Source organism: Mus caroli, unplaced genomic scaffold (genome assembly GCF_978045245.1).
Source record: "Mus caroli unplaced genomic scaffold, Mus_caroli_1 scaffold_6, whole genome shotgun sequence".
Taxonomy (NCBI): Eukaryota; Metazoa; Chordata; class Mammalia; order Rodentia; family Muridae; genus Mus; species Mus caroli.
In genome coordinates, this window is record NW_028227261.1 from 149,852,937 (window position 1) to 149,871,672 (window position 18,736).

The 18,736-nt window shown below is 39.8% G+C and overlaps 1 long non-coding RNA gene across 2 annotated transcripts in view; it reads right to left on the reverse strand.

Annotated features, from left to right (window-relative positions):
- Positions 1-14,979: 14,979 nt before the first annotated feature.
- The window catches only part of LOC110293718 (uncharacterized), a 43,228-nt gene continuing 39,471 nt past the window's right edge, over positions 14,980-18,736 (reverse strand). For both annotated transcript variants that reach the window (XR_002377841.2, XR_002377842.2), the window contains exon 4: positions 14,980-15,222. This is a non-coding gene — a long non-coding RNA (uncharacterized LOC110293718). The remainder of the gene's footprint in view (positions 15,223-18,736) is intronic.

The window sequence follows — 18,736 nt, forward strand, 5'->3', positions numbered from 1 at the left end:
ACAGGCAGCGGCTGCAGGAAATCCAGCATGGGACAGAGATATGCTGCTTGGCCAAGGTCGCTTTGCACAACAACAGACAGGATATTCAGTACAGGTGTTTGAGCAAGTGAATCAGATTGCCATAAGGGAGTGGAAATCATTGCCCAACAGAGGGGAAGTTAGTGGAAACTTGACTAAGATTGTGCAAGGTCCCACTGAGCTATTCTCAGACTTTGTAGCCAGGATGGTTGAGGCAGCAGGGAGAGTCTTTGGTGACCCTGATACAGCTATGCCCTTGATAAGGCAGTTGGTTTATGAACAATGTACTCGAGAGTGTAGGGCTGCCATTATGCCTTTTAAAAGCAAGGGTATCGAGGCATGGATGAAGGTTTGCTGAGAGCTTGATGGGCCATTGACCAACGCCAGTCTTGCTGCCGTTGTCATGCAGTTGCAAAAGAGGAAGAAGGATGTGCCTCCCGGAGCTTGCTTTAGGTATGGCAAGCATGGACACTTGAAGAGGAATTGCCCTGAAAAAGGAAGGGGCTCCAGGGGAAGCAGAACTCGCCCCCCCTGGGTTGTGTCCAAAGTGTAGGAAAGGGAATCACTGGGCTAGTGAATACAGATCAGTTAAAGACATCCATGGCCAGCCTCTTAATCCTGGATATGGAGGTGCGCGGCCAAAAAACAGACAATGGGGCCCTTGGTCCCAGGGCCCGCAAATATATGGGGCAGTGGACAACTCCCAGGGGGAGGAGGAGACCTGGCCAACACTGACACATTCCTGCAACCATGGAGAGCCACTGAAGGTTCAGCAGAATTCGACCTCCACTCTACCACCAGACTCATATTGACTCCCCAGATGGGCACACAGGTGATTGAAACAGATTTTAAAGGTCCTCTACAAAAGGATACCGTAGGACTGTTATTTGGCCGCTCCTTGTCCACTTTATGCGGGCTCATCGTCCATCCAGAAGTTATTGACCCTGATTATCAAGGGGTAGTTAAGGTTATGGCCTCATCACCACAAGGTATTGTGTCCATCTCCCCTGGGGATCGAGTAGCTCAAATTGTCCTTTTACCTAGCCTTCATGGGCACTTCCCCTCCACTGGTAAACAAAAAGGAAAAGGAGGGCTTGGTGCCTCCAGCATAGACCTGACATGTCTCTCTCTCCAGATGGACCAGCGTCCAGTTCTGGAGTTGAAGGTGGATGGCAAGGCCATCCTAGGGCTCCTGGATACTGGAGCTGATCGCAGCATCATAGCACAGAAGGATTGGCCCCAGGGATGGCCAGTGCAAAGTTCTAATCAGATGCTGCAAGGCCTAGGGTATGCAAAAGCTCTGGATATGAGTACACGGAATCTGAAATGGAAAGATGCTGAGGACCATTCAGGGCAAATTCAGCCTTACATGTTGGAGCTCCCCATTTCTTTACGGGGAAGAGATCTATTAAAAGATTTAGGCTTGAGACTTACCAATGAATCTTCACCTACTTCTCGACATCTGATACAGGATATGGGGTGGCACCCTTCCTATGGGTTAGGGAAATATTTGCAAGGAAGAAGTCCCCCATAATACAAAAGAAGAAAATGAATACTGAAGGCCTGGGTTTTTCCTGGGGGCCACTGAGGAGGGAATTCCCATAACCTGAAATAAGAGGGACCCAGTGTAGGTACCTCAGTGGCCCTTGTCTAAAGAAAAATTACAAGCAGCCAAAAGTTTGATTGAGGAGCAACTTCAATTAGGTCATATTCGTCCCTCTGTTTCACCATGGAACACACCTATTTTTGTGATAAAAAAGAAGTCAGGCAAATGGAGATTGTTGCATGATCTTCGAGCCATCAATGCACAGATGCAGGTTATGGGATCCATACAAAGAGGCTTGCCATTGTTGTCTGCTTTGCCCCAGGATTGGCCCCTTATAATGATGGACATTAAAGACTGGTTCTTTTCTATTCCACTTTGTGCCCAGGATAGTGAGTGTTTTGCCTTTACTCTTCCATCATGTAACCATGAGGAGCCTGATGGAAGATATGAATGGATTGTGTTGCCCCAAGGCATTGCTAATAATCCCACCATGTGCCAATTATATGTTAGTCAAGCCATAGTGCCAATTAGAAAAGCCTTTCCCAAATTGCGTTGCACACATTATATGGATGATATTCTCTTGACATCAAAGACAGAAGAATATCTTCATTCAGCCTATACTGCCTTGGTAAAAGAGTTATAAAGGTGGAAGCTGTATATAGCACCTGAAAAGGTTCAACAAGATCAAGTAGTTTCCTATTTGGGTGCCAAGATTTCTCTTACTGGGGTGCAACCACAAAATGTTCAGTTAAGATTAGATTTTTTACATACCCTTAATGATTTTCAGAAGTTATTGGAAGATATCAGTTGGATTAGAACATATTTAAGGATACCTAATATTGTATTAAAGCCCTTGTTTAAGATATTGGAAGGAGATCCAGATTTAAATTCAGTGCGGAGTCTGACCCCTGAGGCTAGACAAGCTTTGTCCATTGTAGAAAAGGAGCTGAGTAAAGCACAATTAATGAGATGTAAGGAGGGAGTGCCCAGCAATCTTTTTTTTTTTTTTTTTTTTGAGATAAAAATTTGCTAGCTCAGCAAGGTAACTTTATTTTCTTTTTTTTTTTTTTTTAACATTCTCAGGCATTGTATTTCTTTAAAGAGTACACATTGGAAAAATCTCAAGTATTTATACTTAGCAAATATGCATTCACATTTACTAAACAAATACATATTTATCTCCTATATCTCTAGTTGTTTGGTCTCTTTCCTATGACTTGTTATTTTCAAGAAGTTCAGGTTGGTTTTTCTTTTTTTTTTTCTTTTTTTTTTAATTTTTAATATTTTTATTACATATTTTCCTCAATTACATTTCCAATGCTATCCCAAAAGTCCCCCATAGCGCCCCCCACTTCCCTACCCACCCATTCCCATTCTTTTGGCCCTGGCATTCCCCTATATTGGGGCATATAAAGTTTGCAAGTCCAATGGGCCTCTCTTTCCATTGATGGCCGACTAGGTCATCTTTCGATACATATGCAGCTAGAGACAAGAGCTCCGGGGTTCTGGTTAGTACATCATGTTGTTCCAACAATAGGGTTGCAGATCCCTTTAGCTCCTTGGGTACTTTCTCTAGCTTCTCCATTGGGAGCCCTGTGATACATCCAATAGCTGACTGTGAACATCCACTCCTGTGTTTGCTAGGCCCCGGCATCGTCTCACAAGAGACAGCTATATTTGGGTCCTTTCAGCAAAATCTTGCTAGTGTATGCAATGGTGTCAGCGTTTAGAAGCTGCTTATGGGATGGATCCCTGGATACGGCAGTCTCTAAATGGTCCATCCTTTCATCACAGCTACGAACTTTGTCTCTGTAACTCCTTCCCTGGGTGTTTTGTTCCCAATTCTAAGAAGGGGCACAGTGTCCACACTTCGGTCTTCATTCTTCTTGAGTTTCATGCGTTTAGCAAATTGTATCTTATATCTTGGGTATCCTAAGTTTTGGGCTAATATCCACTTATCAGTGAATACATATTGTGTGAGTTCTTTTGTGATTGTGTTACTTCACTCAAGATGATGCCCTCCAGGTCCATCCATTTGGCTAGGAATTTCATAAATTCATTCTTTTTAATAGCTGAGTAGTACTTCATTGTGCCATCAATCTTTTGATACTGCAAACAGAAATGCAGCCCACTGGCTTAGTTTGGCAGGAAGGACCTTTGCTCTGGATTCATCCAAGAATATCCATGGGTAAGACTGTGGAACATTATCCTACTACAGTAACAAATTTGGCGTTGATGGAAATTCAACAATGTTTGCAGCATTTTGGATGTCAGCCAGGCATGTTGATTATTCCCTATGATAGTCATCAGCAGAAGGTTTTGGCAGCCACAGTGGATGAGTAGGCCATTCTGTTTGCAGCTTTAATGGCATAATAGATAATCATTATCCTAAACATCCATTGGCTACTTTTTATAAAGCTCATGCTGTTGTGTTTTCTAAGATAGTGCAGAAAAGGCCCATTTCAGGAGAGGTGAATGTGTTTACAGATGGGTCCAAAACTGGATGTGGAGCCTATCTTATTGAATTTCAACAATCGGTTCTTAGGCAGTATCAACCTGGAACACCCCAGTTGGTGGAATTACAAATTGTGTTAGAAATATTTAAAAATTGTCCCTTTCCCTTCAATTTAATTTCTGATTCTCAATATGTGGTTAATCTAGTTAAAGGATTAGAAGTTGCGGGACAAATTCGATCGTATAGTCCCATATTTGAATTGGCTGCTGCATTGCAGCAACTCATTTGGCAGCGCTCTGCTCCAGTGCATGTTAATCATATTCATGCCCATACAGGGCTCCCAGGACCTTTGAGCAGAGGGAATGATGTTGTGGATGCCTGCAAGCACATGCAACTTGTGTTCTTATCTACCACATTTGAATTGGCCAAAGCCTTTCATGATAAGTTTCATGTTAATGCTAGTACCTTGCAGAAAAGTTTCCATATCTCTAGGGCTGAAGCACAAGACATAGTTGTCTCCTGTGGGCATTGTGCCGTGTTCCAACATCCTCCGTCTTTTGGAGTGAATCCTTGAGGTTTATTGCCTCTTCAGGTATGGCAAATGGATGTTACTCATGTTCCTGAATTTGGAAAGCTTAAATATGTTCATGTCTCAGTGGATACCTGCTCAGGTATCGTGCATGCCACCCCTATGTCGGGGGGAAAAAGCAATTCATTCTATCCAGCATTGTCTCGATGCCTGGGCTGCCTGAGGTAAACCCCCACAGCTTAAAACAGATAATGAACCTGCCTATACTGCAAAGACCTTTATGTCCTTTTGTCAACAAATGGAAGTGCAAGTGAAGCATGGCTTGCCCTATAATCTCCAAGGGCAGGGGATTATTGAAAGAACCCATAGAACCATCCAAGAGATGTTACAAAAACAAAAAGGGGGAATAGGCCATAGCCACACCCCTAAGATGAGACTTTCTTTAGTTCTTTATACTTTAAATTTTTAAAATTTAAATAAAGATGTCCGCACAGCAGTGGATAGCCATGTTCAAAGAGTGCCTGGCCTAAAAGGATATGCCAAGTGGAAAGATGTGCTTACAGGCATATGGAAAGGATTGGATCTGGTGCTGGTGTGGGCGAGAGGGTATGTTTGTGTGTTTCCACAGGGCCAGATGGAACCCCTTTGGGTGCCGGAGAGGTTGGTGAGATGCTGCAAGAATGAGGGTCCTGATCCAGTTGCCCCTGTGGATGTGGTAGATGATCCCAGAAGCACAAACGATGGAGCCGAGATGGGGGATCCTTTCAGTGTTCTCGAAGTTGACGCCAGTTTGACATGATGCTCAAGTTTTTCCACGCTTTTTTACTACCAATAGATCCCTGAATACCCCTTATTTGCCATTAGATAAAGAGATAGCCCCTAAAGAAGGCAATGTTAGTATTAAGTTAAAGGGTATTTTGTGTTTTTTTATAGTTAATCAGATTGATGAAAGTAGTGATTGTGTTCAGCTTTATAATCAGTCTGCAGCTTGGTTTGATAAGCCTGGTTTAGATCATGGCTTTCTGGCTATAATTGGACATATCAAAATCCTGCCCAGTGGGGAGCCACCAATCCCTTTGATCATTGAATGACCTCGATGACCATGATCACTTAAGGAGCAGTAGGCAATGGCACCTTGCAATGGAACGTTACTACTACTTTTGAGGGGTTAGTTGTGCAAGTGGCAGAAGGGAGGAATATTAGCTTTAATGCAGTGCCAGTTTGTGTCTGGCCCCCTTTTGTATTCATGGTCTTTAATGGCTCTTGGGTGGATTCGGCCAATTTGGATTGCAGTCCTGCCCAACTAAGTGGATCTATCCCTTGCCTCAGGGCTGCACCTCCACCATGAATCATCTGAAGGAATGGGCGGGAATGGGAGCCCTGGGATGTATGCTTGTAATAGTGTGTGTTTTGTGTGTTTGGTGCATGTGTCGGGTGCAGCACACACAGGCCAACACTTCTGCCATGGTAGCGCAGGCCTTTGCTGCAGTGGAGGCGGGACAATCTCCTCAGATTTGGCTTGCTGCCCTAAAGAAATAATGTTGCGTTATGTCATGGGTTGTGAGGCTAAGCACTGCACAGAGGGTAGCTTGTGAGCTGTTGGCATCCTGTGGAAGGCACGTCTGATTGCATGAAGGTTCAGTGTCCTAGTTCCCTTCCCTCAGAAAAAACGACATGGGAGCTGGCCAAGACCTCTCTGGGTGAGGAGCCCGAGGGATGGTTTTGTGTAGGGCCCCTATGCTTGCACACTGTGGATCAGACCTCTACCTTCACCCATGAGGCGTGCTTACAGTAATAAAATAAAATAGGGGGAGATGTAGGAGGCTGTAGCCTCCCCCCTTAGGCTGCCTGAGCCACACCTTAAAGATGGCGCCTGCTGGATGCAGAGCTGGTGGTATAAAAAAGTCCATATTTGGTGGAGACGTGCCCCTGCTGCCCTGATTGGCTGAAGCCAAGTTCCTGGTGAGGTGACGTGGCCTGCTGTGAGTAGATGGGGGCTGAGAGTATATAAGAGTGAGAAGCCTGGGGTTCGGGGGTGATGAAGACTGAAGATTGCTGAATAAACTGCTGTTAGAAGAACTGGTGGTCAGGTCATTCTTGCTGGTCGAGGGCAGATGCTACACAATATAAAACTGATGTTTTTGGGCAAGAATGATGTTTTGCAATTGTGCAAACAGAGATCCTGCTGGCGTATTAAAGTTAAACGTACCACAGTCTCCAATAAAGGAATTGATTCTGCAACATATAAACTATCAGTAAAAATATTAAAAGTATTATTTACAGACTCAAAGACATTCAGTACTACTGTCAGTTCTGCTAACTGAGCTGAGAGGCCAGGAGTCTCTATGACTATTTGTTGATTATTCATAAGATATCCAGCTCGCCCTTTAGAAGAGCCGTCAGTAAAAATCAATACAGCATTATATAAAGGCTGTAAGGAAGTTATTTTAGGAAATATCACCTCATGTACATTTAAAAATTTTATCAACCTATCTTGAGGATGATGATTATCTATAGTTCCTCTAAATCCTATTTGAGCAAGCAACCAATCCATACTGTGCTGCTTCAGCCAAGCACCTTGGTCTATGCTGTAAGGCTGAACAATTATATCTGGATCTTTGCCAAAATAAATTAGTGCCTGTTTCCTTCCAAGTATGATCATCTGATCTACTGCTTCATAATAAGGCAGGATATTATGTTTAGGAGAAATCCTCAAATGTATCCACATTAGAGGACCCTTTTGCCACGACAATCCTGTAGGCATATGAATCGTATTAAAAATTAACAGATGTAAAGGCAAAGAGTAATCTATATAAGAGACAAATTGTTCTTCAATAGCTCTTTCTACTTGCTGTAAGGCCAGCAATTGATTGAATATAACTCCTCAAGAATTACCACCATTATGTAGAAACAGGTAGAAACTGAGGACATTAAGAACAATTTTTTCACAATTTGATATGCACCTTCTCTAAAAATACCAAAATATTATCTCAAGCTATCACTGTTTCGACTATACAAAGAACGAGACTATATGGCCAATCATTCCTATGTAAGGCCTGTAATCTGCCTGAGATATAAATCCAGCATGGCATTGCCCCAAGGTCTTGTCCAGGCAATCTAGGACAAATTCTTAAATGTCCAAAAACAGTCTTCTTAAAAGAACAGCATTTTTATTACGAGTTGTATATGCATAAACCATTGCAAATTTGAGAATTTACAGTATCTGAGGGATGAACAATTTTAAGCAATTGTAAACTCTGAGATATATATTGATAAATATACAAATTAAAGCTTGATTATTCAACATTTTAAAACACCATCTACAGCACACAATTTAATTTTCTGTGCTAAAGCAGGAGGAAACTCAAAATAATATACAAGTGACCCAATTCACATGTACTTTTCTCCCCTAGAAGGGCTGTTTTTAAACACAGTAAATGGGATGTGTGCATGAATTTATAGAAGGTACAAAAGCATGCATAAATTTTTTTAAACTTATCTTTAGGATTATGATTATCAATTTTATTTAAAATGATGGTATGCAATGGGCCAAATGTCAATATACTGCAATAACCAAATTAATTGCTATTTGGAACAAGGAACAGACACTTTGTCAGGTTCTTAAGACACAATTTTTGTTATAGTTTTTCTAAAACATACAAATTTACCTTACAATTCTTTATTAGCACCACAGCAGCCTTAATGGGATGTTAAAACTTTGCTTTGAGACAAAGAAAGATGATTTTACATTAATGTTTTCTCTTGCCAAAGAATTGCTGTGGTCACATTTAATAACCATAACAAAAATAAGCAGCTAATATTTAATTACTGTTGATTATAATTGATAACAATTATAAAAGCTTTCTTTATTTTCTGTAAAGCCTTTTGTTCTTTGCCAATTAATTTGTGTCTCTCAAGATAACATCCGACGAAGGTTTAGGTCACTTTAAGACCTTAAGGCAAAGCCTTAGCCAATTAACATCTCCTGGAAGCTTTTGAAAATAAAATTTTGAAGCAAATCAATGTTTCGTTCTTAGATTTTCTGTACCACAATTTTATAGTATAACTAAAACCCTAAATATTAAAAAGATATTGCTTCTGAATCTTTTCTGGAACAACAGCTACTGCCCAGAACTTTAAAGCTCATTGTGTGAGAGCAAAGGTTTGAAGTAAACTTCCCTTGAGAGGCATTAGCTAATAAAATACTTTCCACTTAGGAAACAATATACACTGAAACATTCACACTCTTAGCTTCTTGTATAGGAGCAGAGACGATAAAATTTTTTCTTACATAATGTAAAGCTATATTAGCCATACCTAGAGGCAAAATTTTCCAGTGATCACCAGTTCACTAGAAGAAAATCCTTTACAATTATCAAGATGCAAAGGAAAAAACAAACCTTTAAACCTATAATAACTCTACATGAAGTAGTCAAGCTAGATTGTAATGCCTTTATAAGTTCTACAGTCTGACTGACCTTTTATAAACTTTGAATTTGAACTTTATTTAGAACAACATCTGGATAGATCTGCAACAGTGTTCTTTTAGCTAAAAGAAAACTCCCCTGGAGGCAAGGAGAGGCACCTTAGGCACCATTTACAAAACAAAGAAACATTGCACAAGCTTCCCTGAGACTGCTTGAGCTTTGTATGGCTGTATGGCCACAGAAAGCTGTATTAGTGCTCTTATAAGATGATTACTCTTGTAATAATCTTAATTAACAATATATGGGTTAGTAGAAAATCTTAAATTTGCCATCAAACTGCAAGCTGCAGTCAATGGGACATTGGCAATTTTAACCATAATTTTTAAATTTCTTTTGCAACGTCAGGATAATATCTACAACCTTGGGAAAGCAAAACCCAATTTCAAAACAATTTATCATCTTTAAAATCAATATTGGAGGCATTACTATCATGTTACAAAGTCTGTCTGCCAATTTGTACCTATGAATGCATGGCAGTGCAAATTTTAATGCTTCATTAAAGAGACATTGTTTTAAATCTTATCTCTAAGTCTACTTTTTAGGATAAGAATCACATTAAATATTATCTCAACTAGAAGTATCCTTAGAGGCCTAGTTTTTTTGGCCTGCTTTATGCCACGTGTTTGAAAGACTCCAAACCTGAGTTACCAATTTAAAGCTGTCTTGCTACCAATGTTACACCCTTTTAAATCATACCCAATAACTTATAAGCTAATATTCTATGATGAAGACACGCAGAACATATTATACCTTTAGAACCAGTAAAAACCAAATTAAGTGGCTACAGGAATCCTATAAATTTAGACCAGTCAAAGAATTTTACTTTTTCTAGCTATATTTATAAGATAAAAAAGCACTTTTTTCATTTGCTAAACACAATAATCACGATTGCGGAGAATTTTCTAGGAAAAAACTATCAGCTTTTTTGCCTTAAATCTAAGAAGCTGCAGACTCCTTTTCTTTAAAAGCAGTTTTTCCAGCAGTGGCTCCCCTGCTGTGCTTGATTCTTGGCTAAAGTGTGGGCTACTCTTTGCTGAGACAGCAGATAAAGTCTTAGCCATTTTTATTTTCCAACATGAAACACAGAACATTCAATCATTCAGACAACGAGACAAAAGACACATGAATTGACACATAAATGGGTTGGTGCACCAGACATTAGACAACACAAAGAGGGTAGAGAACTTCTGCTGTAGGGGCCAGAGAGAATAACACAGGGCGTCCCCTGATTTCTCTGTCTCTAGGAGAGTTTCAAAATCCATTTCCTTTCCTTTCCTTTCCTTTCCTTTCCTTTCCTTTCCTTTCCTTTCCTTTCCTTTCCTTTCCTTTCCTTTCCTTTCCTTTCCTTTCCTTTTCTTATTTTAAACCCTATTCCTCTAGCCTGATGCAGTTCTCCACTGCAGACAACCGCCTGTTTTATTATTTTAAACCCTATTCCTCTCGCCGGAAGAAGCTTTTGAAAGCTGTGGACAACTTGAAGTTTCTAGTCCTGCCAAACCCTAAGTGGAACCAGCGCTGATCCGCACTGTTCCAACTTAGTCCGTATCTTACCGCAGTTCTAGCAACACTTTAAAAAATGGAGTTTAAAACCAGCGCTAGCATAAATACCTGTTGCTCACTGTGCCTGATACGATCTTCTTTTTCTTTCCTTCTCCTGGAACTCCACACATAAGACAGTGATCCCTTAGTGTTTCCCCGCCATTTCTAGGTCCCTGGTTCAGGGAGCCAATCTGTTGTTAGCCGGCCTGAGGCCTACATGAACCAGGTATTTCTGGAAGGCAGGTTGGGGCTGAAAGAGACTTAGACTGAAAGAAAAGATAATGAAGCCAAGACAAATTTTTCTGATCAGGCCCTTGAGTTTACTAAGAGAGTGTGCTTATAAGGGGGAACCTCTGAGAGGTTCTTCCAAGCAGCTGATTGAAACAGATGGAGGGACCCATAGCCAAAGGTTGGATGAAGCTCAGGGAGTCTTATGAAAGAGTTGGGGAAAGGATTGAGGGCCCCAGAGTAGATAGGGTTGCCACAGTAAGACCAACAAAGTAAACTAACCCATGGGGGTTTCCAGAGACTGAACCACCAACCAAAGAGTATACTTGGGCTGGACATACCTACCCCATGCATAGCAGGTGTGCAGCTCAGTCTTCATGTGGGTCCCCCAACAGCTGGAGCCGGGGTTATCTCTAAAGCCTGTGTGTGGATCCTGCTCCCCTAACTGGGCTAGTCTCAGTGGGAGAGGGATTGCTAGCCCTGCAGAGACTGGATGTGCCTGGTTGGGGATAACCAGTGGGTACACCACCACCCTCTCAGAGAAGAAGGGGAGGGAGGACAGGGAAGGAGAGAGGAGGAGCAGTGACCAGGATGTAAAGTGAATAAATAAATTAATGGGGAAAAAACCTGTCACAAGCAAAACAAAACAAACAAAACACACAAACACCACCAAAAAAATAGAGGCATGCCTCTTCCTCAGATTATGTAGTACCAGAGTAAAATACTTATATGGAAGGATAGGATAGTTCTCAAAAGCAGGCTAGGGTCACCATGGTTCAAACTGGCTCTGAACTGGCAACCTTTAATGCCCTTACACGAAATCTTAGCTAATGCCAGGAATGGTGACTCACATTTTTAATCCAAGCACTCGTAAGGCAGAGGGATCTCTGCAGAAACCCTATCTCAAAAAGCTAAACATGTAGCTTTTTAAAAAATTATTTATTTTCAAGTTTTTGCCTACATAGATGTTTATATACCACAGTTATACTATGGTTCATGGATGTTGGAAGAAGGAGTCAGATTCCCTGGAACCATAATTACATTTGGTCATGAGCTAACATGTGTGTGCTGGGCGTAGAACCCTGGTTGGTTATCTGCATGAGCAGCAAGTGTTCCTAACCACTAAGGCTGGGTGCTCACCCCTGAGTTACACTCAGCCCTTACTTAGGGTTTTGCATTAGTGAAACATAGTAGCTATAATGGTTCAGGATTGAATTTCGGTTGCCAACATTAGTTTATAAAATCTGTTAGAAAGCACCTAGTCCAGTTCTGTGCTGTAGGTGCTGACTTGCTCAGTACCCTGTGCTCATCATTGTAGCACTCTGAAGGATAGTTTTACTTACTGTAAACCCATTTTCTTCCCATGTGCACACTCAGGACTCAACAACTTGTGTATTTGCTCTCCCTTGCTTTGCTTCTTTCAAGTTGTCCTAGTGTGTGAAGCCTTTCACCATGGCCATGCACAATGTATGACTACTGTGTGCTTGTTCTTGGTTGTTTGTTTTAATTTTGAATAATAATAGTCTATTTCATGAATGTTCCATAGTTTATCCATTCATCTTAATTGCTTCAAAGGTTGGCATACAAGGCTAGAAAGACTGTATGTGTCTTAGTTAGCATTTTATTGCTGTGAAGAGGCACAATAACAGAGGCAAGTCTTAAAAGGGTAGACATCTAATTGGGGCTCACTTATAGTTTCGGAGGTTCAGTCCACTATCATCATGGCAGGAGGCATGGCAGCTTGCAAGCAGGTATGGTGATATAGAGGGAGTTAAGAGTTTTCCATCTTGATTTGAAGCCAATAGCAGGAAATTACTGTGCTTCACTTTGGTCAGAGCTTGCACATATGTATCTGTCCCGAGCTATTGTTCTCGCTGGCAAGAACACACTCGGACAACCGGAATCTTCTGCAGCAAAAACTTTATTGCTTCTTCAGGAGGGAAGACCCAGACTCCGGAAAATGGCATTGCTTATATATCCCTCAGCCATGGCGATTCAGCACCTGATGTGGCGTGTCAGCTCCTGATTCGTTGCTCGCCCATCACCCCATTACTACGCCCTGAGATGGGCCGTGACTAGGTGTGAGTTCACTCTCGCACCTGTGTACAAGGCTTGTTTACTAGTTAGGCACAGCAGAGGCTAGCGCCATCTTATAATGGCAATTGCTTGCGGCACGGCTCTCCACATATATCACCTCAAAGGCTAGCCTCCACAGTGAGAAACCTTCTTCAACAAGATCATGCCTACTCCAGCAAGGCCACACCTACAACAATAAGGCCACACCTTCAGTAGTGCGACTCTCTGGGCCAAGCATATCCAAGCCACCACAATATACACTTGTGCAAAGATGTTTTGTGTGGGTTCACATACATCATTTTAGTAAAAGTTTCATAGCAGGATCAATGAGTCACATGGTTATTCTGTGTTTAATTTTGTAGAAGACTGCCAGATATCTCACAGGTGGTTATACCAGGTCACATGCATAGCCACAGTTCATCAGCTCCTTGTATTACTTCCTCACCTGCATTTTACTGTCATCAATGGCTTTTTGGATTTCAGTCATAAGGCTTTGGAATGGGCAGCCTTTCTGTTTTAACAAGAGATTCCATAGTAACATATAGTGCAGTCATCATTTTTTAATTTGCTGTTCATCTTCTTTTATAGGACGTTTGTACAGGTCTTCTGCCCATTTTGTAATAGTAGTGTTCCTTTTTATTACTTTATCTTTTCATTCTCTTAACAGTATCTTTTGCAGAAAAGATTTTCATTGATTTTATTAAATTTTAACTTAGCACATTTTTCATATTCTTTTAATATTTTAAAGCATCATACTTTTGGTGGTATTCCTGAAAAAATGATTACTGAACCCAAGAAACCCAGATTTTCTATATAATATTATATTTTAAATTTTGGTTTCATATATAGGCTTACAATGCATTTGAGCTTATTGTTTTTGTGAATGCCATTAAGGTTTATGTATTTAACAACTTTATTTTGTATAACTGTCTGGTTCTAACACTTGAAATCACTATCTTTTTTCTATTGAATTATCTTTAGTTTCTTTTATGTATGAGTCTGATTATGAATTTCTGTTAGTCTACCTATTATTTTTTCCACATATCATATTGACTTAATACTATGGCTTTATAATAAGTCTTAAAGCTGGGCACCTTTCACTTCATACTTCTCTTTCCCCCTCTTTAGTATTTTGTTTTTATTGCATGTTGTTTTCCTTCCTATAAAAAATTTAAATCATCTGTTATTACTAATTATCTTGCTGGGGGGCAGTTATTGAGAATTTATTCAGTCTGCAAACGAATAGGTAAAACTGTTATCCTAACTATGTTGATTCTGTTAATTACTTGAAATACCTCTCCATTTATTTCTATTTCTTTGATATCTTTCAAGAAACCAGTGGCAACATGTGTTGGTTTGAGTTTCTATGGGGGTCTCCCTAACCAACAACTTATAAGAAGATATTTCATTCCTGGCACAAAGATTTTCATGTACTAACCTATGTCTTCTGGGAGGAAGAATTTTCCATCCATGCATGGATTCTGTGTTCAGACTCCTTTAAAAATTTATGTTTTTTGAATTTGCTTTAAAAATGCTAGGATCCATAAATGTTTTGTACTATAGATCTTAGACAGATCTTTTAGATTTATACCCAGTCATTTCCTTTGGGTAGAAATAAAATGGTGTTAAGTTTTCATGCTCATTTGTTTAAAGTTGCTTATGAGTGTGGTGTGCTTGCATTTGTGTGTGCGTAAGTGTGCACATGGGTGTGGAGACAAGAGGTTTGTGTCTAGTATCTTCCTTGATTGATCCTCTCCTTATTGAAGCAGTGTGTCTCACTAAATTGGGGGCTTGATCATTCTGCTGGGTTTAGCTAGTTAGCTTACCTTGGGATGCCTGTCTCCATTTTCCAGTCCTGCTATTATAGGATAGTCTCCATATGACTTTTTATGTAGATGCTCGAAATTCAAACTCCAGCTTTTGTGCTCCTCACATAACATTGATCCATTTAGCCACTTCTCCAGCCCTACTTTTAAAAAGCTGTTTATTCTTTGACAATGTTTTATATATATATATGTGCATATATGTTATATTTATATAGAGAATATATATATTCATTGATCATATCTACATCAAACTCCCCCTCCCATTCCTTTGTGAATCTCACCCAAACACATCACTCTCCCACTGTCTTTTTAATCTAATAGGTGGAATAATGACTGTTAATTTGGAATCTTGTGAAGGCTATTGTCACCACAATGAGTTCATAAATGTTGTGTCCTAGTCATGTCAAAAAGACAGCATTTCACAGCTCTGCATCACATCCTCTGGCTCTCATTTTTATTTTACATCCTCTTCCATGATAGTCCTCAAGCTTTGGTGTTGGAGGATTAATGTAGATGTCCTATTTAGGGCAGAACACAAAACAGTCAATTAACAATTTCACTAGAAATGAGTCTTTGTATTAACCACTACCCAATGCAGAAGAAACTTCTCTGGGTAAGATTTAGAGCAGGAAAAAACATTTCTATGTGCATAGCAGAAATATTTTGAAGGCAGTTTGGCCACAGTCTCCTTAGTAAAACAACAGTTCCCAAATCATTAGTCATGGGTATTTGACCAGATTTGCATACCGGACATGAATTCTTTGCTGTGAAGCAGGACTCAGATAAAATCAGAAAGCTGATGGTTGCTTCCACAGTCTTCAAGCCACAATTGATTGGCATACAGAGTTACTGGGTCCTGCCTGACAGGTCACTATTGCAACATTCAGGGTTAACTGCTGGATAATACCACTGGTGACTTTCCTAGCAGCCTGACAGCACCTTAAAGCAGCATGAAAGCTACCCAGTAGAGAGGAGGTGTTTAGGTCAGTTTCATCTGGATTTCTCTATGACCTGGGATGGAAATATGTTATACCTCCAGCAATAGGTTTTTACCATGGTATAAAAACAAAACAAGTGGCAACACATGTTAGTTTGAGTTTCTATAGGAGTTTCCCTAACCAACAACTTATAAGGAGATATTTCATTCCTGGCACAAAGATTTTCATTTAATAACCTATGTCTTCTTGGAGGAAGCATTTTCCACCTATGCATGGATTCTGTGTTCAGACACCTTTAAAAATTTAGTTTTTGTAATTAGCTTTAAAAAAAACTAGGTTCCATAAATGTTTTTCATACATTCTTAGTTTTGGTGAACCCATGGCCAAATTTCTTCCCCTATCCATCATGCCCTGAAGCACCACGCCCCCATTCTCATATCATATGTGATTATACCTTTTAATGTTTCTCTGTCTCATTGACGCTTTCAGGCTTACTGAGCCTCCAAATTAGTCACACAAGTTTAAAAAAAAATCAAAGGTAAGATCCCTAAAATTTTCCTTTTCTTACAGCTGACTAAAATGGTATTGTGTATATGCAGCACATTTTCACTATCTGTTTATCAGTTCATGAACATCTAAGCTGATTTGATTTCCTAGCTATTGTGATTAGAGCACGCTAATTTCTCTCTCAGCCTGTTTATCCTTTGTGTAGAGAAAGGCCATTGATTTGTTTGAGTTAATTTTATATCCAGCTACTTCACTGAAGCTGTTTATCAGGTTTAGGAGTTCTCTGGTGGAATTTTTAGGGTCACTTATATATATACTATCATATCATCTGCAAAAAGTGATATTTTTTACTTCTTCCTTTCCAATTTGTATCCCCTTGATCTCCTTTTGTTGTCGAATTGCTCTGACTAGGACAGCAAGTACTAAGTTGAATAGATAGGGAGAAAGTGGGCAGCCTTGTCTAGTCCCTAATTTTAGTAGGAGTGCTTCCAGCTTCTCAGCATTTATTTTGATGTTGGCTAGAGGTTTGCTGTAGATTGCTTTTATCATGTTTAGGTATGGGCCTTGAATTCCTGATCTTTCCAAGACTTTTATCATGAATGGGTGTTGGATTTTGTCAAATGCTTTCTCAGCATCTAACGAGATGATCATGTGGTTTTTGTCTTTGAGTTTGTTTATATGATGGATTACGTTGATGGATTTTTATATATTAAACCATCGCTGAATCGCTGGAATGAAACCTACTTGGTCAGAATGGATGGTTGTTTTTATATGTCCTTATATTCAGTTACCTAGAATTTTATTGAGGATTTTTGCACCGATATTCGTAAGGGAAATTGGTCTGAAGTTCTCTATCTTGGTTGGGTCTTTATGTGCTTTAGGTATCAGTGTAATTGTGGCTTCATAGAATGAATTGGGTAGAGTACCTTCTGTTTCTATTTTGTGGAATAGTTTGTGCAGAACTGGAATTAGATGTTCTTTGAAGGTCTGATAGAACTCTGCACTAAACCCATCTGGTCCTGGGCTTTTTTTGGTTGGGAGACTATTAATGACTGCTTCTATTTCTTTAGGGGATATGGGACTGTTTAGATCATTAACCTGATCCTGATTTAACTTTGATACCTGGTATCTGTCTAGAAATGTGTCCCTTTCATCCAGGTTTTCCTATTTGTTGTTAAGTATAGCCTTTTGTAGAAGGATCTGATGGTGGTTTGGATTTCTTCAGGATCTGTTGTTATATCTCCCTTTTGATTTCTGATTTTGCTAATTAGGATGCTGTCCCTGTGCCCTCTAGTGAGTCTGGCTAAAGGTTTATCTATCCTGTTGATTTTTTTCAAAGAACCAGCTCTTCGTTTGGTTGATTCTTTGAATAGTTCTTCTTGTTTCCACTCGTTTGATTTTGCCCCTGAGTTTCATTATTTCCTGCCATCTACTCCTCTTGCGTGAATTTGCTTCCTTTTGTTCTAGAGCTTTTAGGTGTGCTGTCAAGCTGCTAGTGTGTGCTCTCTCTAGTTTCTTTTTGGAGGCACTAATAGCTATGAGTTTCCCTCTTAGAAATGCTTTCACTGTGTCCCATAAGTTTGGATATGTTGTGGCTTCATTTTAATTGAAATCAAAAAGGCTTTAATTTCTTTCTTTATTCCTTCCTTGACCAAGGTATCATTGAGGAGTGTGTTGTTCAGTTTCTACTTGAATGTTGGCTTTCAAAAATTTATGTTGTTATTGAAGATCAGCCTTACTCCATGGTGATCTGATAAGATGCATGGGGCAATTTCAATATTTTTGTATCTGTTGAGGCCTGTTTTGTGACCAATTATATGGTCAATTTTGGAGAAGGTACCATGAGGTGCTGAGAAGAAGAAATATCCTTCTGTTTTAGGATAAAATGTTCTGTAGATATCTGTTGGTTCCATTTGTTTCATAACTACTTTTAGCTTCACTGTGTTTCTGTTCAGTTTCTGTTTCCATGATCTGTCCATTGATGAAAGTGGTGTGTTGAAGTCTCCCACTATTATTGTGTGAGGTGCAATGTGTGCTTTGAGCTTTACTAAAGTTTCTTTAATGAATGTGGCTGCCCTTGCATTTGGAGCATAGATATTCAGAATTGAGAGTTCCTCTTGGAAGATTTTACCTGTGATGAGTATCAAGTGTCCCTCCCTGTCTTTTTTGATAACTTTAGATTGGAAGTCAATTTTATTCGATATTACAATAGGTACTCCAGCTTGTTTCTTCAGACCATTTGATTGGAAAATTGTTTTCTAGCCTTTCACTCTGAGGTAGTGTCTGTCTTTTTCCCTGAGATGGGTTTCCTGTAAGCAGAAAAATGTTGGGTCCTGTTTCTATAGCCAGTCTGTTAGCCTATGTCTTTTTATTGGGGAATTGGGTCCATTGATATTAAGAGATATTAAGGAAAATTAGTTGTTGCTTCCTATTACTTTTGTTGTTAGAGTTGGCATTCTGTTCTTGTGGCTGTCTTCTTTTTAGTTTGTTGAAGGATTACTTTCTTGCTTTTTCTAGGGCATAGTTTCCATCCTTGTATTGTTTTTTTTTTCCTGTTATTATTCTTTGAAGGGCTGGATTCATGGAA